Below are 6,114 nucleotides of genomic sequence, written 5' to 3' on the forward strand. Positions count from 1 at the left end.
CTATGGATTCATTGTCACCACGGCCGTAAAAGGCTATGTGAATCTTTTACCTAACACAAGCTCCCCTCCTCCCCCCCACCTTCTCTTTCTGTGTGTGCATCAAATGGTACGATATCCAAATAGTGGTTCTGAATTCGTAACCCCCACATCCACACCCCTCACAACATCGCCTAGAACGCAGTACCCCGACACCCACCACCCTCACCCTTGCACAATTTCATTGTCACCCGCCACGATCAAACTCTCTCTCTCTCTCTCTCTCTCTCTCTCCACACACACACGTCATGGCCAACACTTAACAACGGGAAACAACCCATGACAATAAGAATGCAGGAGAGGTCGGAGTGATAATCCTTGGAAGGATTGAGATGGCGAAGAAGCAGAGAAATAAAGCGGACGCTAAACTGCAAATATGTCATGCTTCGTGGTGTTACTGTTGAATGCATGGTCTACACAATTCTCGCACTGAAGACATAACAACACAAGTTTCAACTTTCAAGTTTTAATTATTCTTTCACTCCTATCGGAGTTTGGAGTATTACTGCAAAATAATGTTTTCATGCCCAGAACCGGCAAACATCAGTTTCCAAATACACAACAATGTCACATAAAAGTTGAGAAAACACAAATGTCTTTTAACTCCAAAAGTATAGCTAGGGCAACATTTGCAAATCTAATAATCTTACTTACAGCTAAAATGACTTTTTCCCTCCTTTGACCATATTACACAAAATTCTGAAAACCGATTTTGGAGACAAATATTTTTTTTAGGAACATATCTCAGTATTTCGTAACTGATCATAATTGGGACATTCCATTATAAAATGAAACCCATCCCCAATCACAGATATGTTGCAAACCTTACAAAGCCGTAACTCTCGTGGTATACCTTGCGGCGTCTCCCTGTTTCTATTTCAGTCCAGCTTAGGATTACTACTTCAAAATCTGAAGAAGCTGATAACGTAATTATCAGGCATTTGACTTATATGTTTTTCTCTACCAAATCCACTTTTGAAATTTCGATAAAACAAACATTTACTACTCGATTTTAGAGCATGTCTCCATAGATTTTGAAAACTATCTCTCAAAGCAATGTTGACATTCACTCAGGCTCACACACACTGGCACACACACACAGCAGTTTAAACACACACTGAGTCATATGAACGCTGAACCGACAAAAAAAGTTAAGGTTTGAAATGTTTAGGAATTCCAGTAATTCTTGCTGCATATATAATAGAGTACTATTGATGTGAAGGACATGCGAAATTGACTTTTAAAAATCTTTTCCTGCGGAGAGATTGCATTACTGGCTACGGCTTTCTTGGCCGGCGCCGGCTAACCATGTGATACCAAGAAAATGAGAGAGAGAGAGAGAGCTCGGAGAGAGAGCTCAGAGAGAGAGAGAGCTCGGAGAGAGAGAGAGAGAGAGAGAGAGAGAGAGAGAGAGAGAGAGAGAGTCAGAAATAGAGAGATAGAGAGACCGTGACAGAGAGACAGAGACAGACAGACAAACAAAGCAGACAAAAAGCCGCTCAGTAGAAACAGATAGAGACAGCCAGAGAGACAGACAGACAGACGGACAGACAGACACCGGATAGAACCAGACAAAGAGATGGCCGGAGAGATAGATAGATCAGTGGAGACACAGAGAGAGACAGAGGCAGAGCCAGACATAGAGCTAGACTGACAAAGAGATACAGAAAAATAGGGACAGAGAGAGAGACTGAGAGAGAGAGAGAGAGAGAGAGAGAGAGAGAGAGAGAGAGAGAGAGAGAGAGAGAGAGAGAAGTGAACAGACAGACAGACACGCATTCACCGAAACAGAAACAATTCATCCGGAGACAGAGAAGATCCATCAAATCATTAAGTTCATTACGTTTGGCTGAACTAACTTTAAACCCGCCAGTTCCGGCCCCCCCTCTCTCTGTGTCTCTCTGTCTCTGTCTCACTCCCTCCCCTCTCCCTCTCTCTGTGTCTCTCTGTCTCTGTCTCACTCCCCCCCCTCTCCCTCTCTCTCAGACGACTCCTTAATGCTAATGAATAAATCACTGGATTCACTAATGATCATATAAGCAAATGAATTATGACCATGGATGATCCTTATGATGTTTGCCGGCTTTTTTGTTGTTCTTTTCCCTCACCCTTTTCTTGCATACAGTTGCTGTGGAGTGTGTTTCGCTGTATTTATTTAGTTTTCAGTTAGTGTAACCCCCCCCCACCCCACCCCCTTGTCAAAATGGCTGATGGGGGTGCGTGGCAGAAGATAGGGAGATTAATTTTTAGGTTATATAGATAGATTCGTGGGGTGTTAGATTAAGGTGGGGGTATGGAATGTATAGGAGCAGTATGGTGTTAAGAAGCAGGTTTCTTCTTTTTTTTGGTGGGGGCGTGGGGGTTATCTTTACATCACTTCTTCTTCTTCACCTTTAATTTCTGCCTGGGATTGCCATCTAATATGATAGAAATGAACAGGTAAACTCTTTCAAAGGGGGTTTCCATTTTCTAAGAGGAAGTATCAGTCTCGGCCATTTGAGGTATTGTCCCATTTTATCATTATTGTATTTGTTGTTATTATTAATTGCTTTTCAAAAATCTATTATTGTTGTTGTTGTTACCATCAGCTTTTACCGTCGTCATTATCAGTTCTAGTATCTTCAGCAAGAGACCAAAGTCTAGGTTCTTTAGATGCATGTAGTAATTTGCACAACATACTGCCCACTTGAGTAGACCCGACTGGCATCTGCTTTTAGACGCTTATCGTTCGTTTCCTGTGCCGTCAACTGCAATCAGGCTTCAGTTAGGCGCGCGCACAAATATGTATATCATAGTAGATGTTTCTTCAGAATTTCATCGGTACAACCCCTTTTGTTGCCGTGGGTTCTTCTTACGCGCGCAGATAAACACGACCGATGACTCGTGCCCTTCCTTGCTAACTTCATATGCAGTGCACTTCACATACACCTGTCTACAAGAGTCTATTCGTTGTTGTCATTGATACAGGTGGAACAGGTATGATGTGGAGTACCTTGAAAGATCTGGCCACACACCTCTGATTCAGGGAATTGTTCCTGTGGCGTGATCGCGGGCACCAAGATTTCATCGCAGAATTTGACGAGAGTCAGTAATCGTAAGACCAAACGAGAGGATGGGCCAAAACCACCTGGCGCCGACCAGTCAAAGGAGAACTCCAGACCCCGAAGCACAAACAGGTCACCATTCAGAGACTGGCCCGAAACAGGAAAGAGTGGCGGTTCTTCGTTGCTGCCCTACATGCTAAAGGGCATTGTGGGCAGTAAGTAAGTTGCAAGACCAGGCTGAAAGTAAGTAAGTACCGTGAAAAGCATGGGATACGTTTTTCATTTATCGCCCGCCGGTTCCTGTTTCTTTCTGATTTTAGATGAATCACAAACTCTCAAGTCAGCGCACTACAGAGAACCGGACAACGAACAAATTTCGTGGGCAGTCAATGAAATTTGGGATTTTTTCCCTTAATTTTTTTTTCTGTACACACATGTCATTAAAAGCCTGAGATTTCTCTATGTCTGTCTGCCTCTATAATTATCTATATCTCTCGTCTGTCTGCCTCTATGATTATCTGCCTATCTATCTGACTGTTTGTCTGCCCCCCCCCCCCCCCCTCTCTCTTAATTCATTGCATAGATTTCTTGAATATAAATTTCATTGAAAGAAAGCCGACCCCGGAAAATGCCATGAGGAAAATGATGATAAGAAAAATCCCCTATGACCCGTTTTCTATCTCTATTTTTGTTTTATGTCAGCCTGTTTCTGTCTCTCTCTGTTTTTTGTGTTTTTACGTGTCCTTGTCAGTCTCTGTCTCCTGTCAGACAGTTCCATTTATGTGGACGTATTAGAAGACTGAATAGTAACAGGAGACCATGAAAGAAGGAACAAAATTTTAATAGAAAAAAATGTGCGAAGAATTGTGATTTTATAAACGACATAAAAAAACAACAAAGCAACAACAACAACAAAAAACAAAACAAACAAAGCAACAAACACCAGTAAAAACAACCACACACACACACACACACACACACACACACACAAACCAAACCACAACTTCCAAAACACACATAACATGGTATATCACACTGGTTTATTATCCTTCAATAAAACCATCACATTTATTACCTTACAATCTTTTCTTTGTAACTTGTTAGTTTCGGCACATTTAAAAAGTATTCAGTCTGTGTTTGTGTGAGGACGGAAAAGAAAAAAACAACAAACCAACTGTTCCTCTGTCATTCGGAAATCAAAATTTTCCAAACACCCGCGTTTTTATCCAGTTCACACACACACACGCACGCGCGCGCGCACACGCACGCACACACACACGCACACACACGCATGCACACACACACACGCGCGCGCCCACTTACGTACGCCATGACAAAAATGTCTTCTATTTGTTTACAGATTGGGTATGAAAAATAACAGGACACCTAGCATTTTGATTGTTTATGGGCAACGAGACTGAGGTACCCAAAAAAGAAACGGAAAAAAAAGAAAAAAAGAGAGATGAAATGATTATCCTCCTTGCCATCAACGTATTTGTTGACACACCATTTCTAAGCAATGCTTGGCCGTTGATTGTCGACGGGGCTGCGATAAAAGCGAGGGGCACGTGACAAGTGAGTGGAGATAAATATTGCATTGTATTGTATTGCATTGTATTGTATTGTATTCAGTGTATTGTATTGTATTGTATTGTATTGTATTGTATTGTGTTGTGTTGTCTAGCATTATTTTGCGTTGTAATGTATTGCTCTTTCGTCACAATAGATTCCTCTGTGTTAAATTGTATTGTATTGTATTGTATCATGTTGTCCGGCATTATCTTGTATTGTATTGTATTGTATTGTATTGCTCTTTCGTCACAACAGATGCCTCTGTGTGAAATTCGGGTTTTCTACCCAGGTAAAGATTGCGTCGATACAATAGGAGCGCCACCCATGGATTTTTTCCTATGCCTGCAAGTGTATTTGTTTACACAATGAAGTGAAGTTTTCTACACAGGTTTGTCAAGGACAACCTGTAGTTGCCACGGGTTCTTTCACGTGCGGTAAGTGCATGCTACACACGGGACCTAGATTTATCGTCTCATCCGAGTGACCAGCGTCCAGACCACCACTCAAGGTCTAGCGGAGGGAAAGAAAATTCTCGCGAGAGAGGGAGTCGAACCAGTGCGCTCAGATTCTCTCAGATATCAGTCTCTTACATATATGTACACTGATGTTTCGTTCGCTTCACCGCTTTTACACGAACTCCTTAAAGGTTTGAACATCAATGATATATTGATGAGCTGATCCGAATTCCAGTTTCAGCTTCTCAAGGAGGCGTCACTGTATTCAGACAAACCCATATACGCTACACCACATCTGCTGGGCAGATGCCTAACAGTAGCGTAATCAAAAGTGCTCTATAGGCCTTGAGAGCATGTATATCATTATAATTGTGTACCTATAAGAGTGCATTTCTTCTTCGGAATTTTGCCAGGGGACAACAGTTTTTGTTGCCATGGGTTCTTTTTGGTTTAAACAGTATTTTATTTGGAACATGTCACAATACAACACATATATCGATGAACAGGACAACAAGAAAATGGGTTCTTTTTCAGTGCGCCAAGTACGTGCTGCACATGGGACCTCGGTTTGTCGTCTCATCCTAATGACTAGACACTTAGTTTGATTTTCCAGTCAGACTTGGGAGAAAGGGCGAAAGCGGGAATCGATCTTCTTCTCTTCTTCTTCTTCTGCGTTCGTGGGCTGCAACTCCCACGTTCACTCGTATGTACACGAGTGGGCTTTTACGTGTATGACCGTTTTTACCCCGCCATGTAGGCAGCCATACTCCGTTTTCGGGGGTAGGGAATCGATCGAACCCAGACCCCCATAGACTCTGCATTGGCAGATGAGCGTCTTAACCATTCTGACACCTTCCTCTCATGGCGCACGATGAAACAAGAGGACGAAGGATGGTGTGTTGGGGTAGAAAGACCACTGGCTGTGGTACTGGTGGTGGTGGTGGTGGGTGGTGGTGGGGAACTTCTGTTCTTCGGTGTGGGTGGAAGGAGGGAGGGGTCAGATCAAA

The sequence above is a fragment of the Babylonia areolata genome, chromosome 9, assembly GCF_041734735.1.
Source record: "Babylonia areolata isolate BAREFJ2019XMU chromosome 9, ASM4173473v1, whole genome shotgun sequence".
Classification (NCBI taxonomy): domain Eukaryota; kingdom Metazoa; phylum Mollusca; class Gastropoda; order Neogastropoda; family Buccinidae; genus Babylonia; species Babylonia areolata.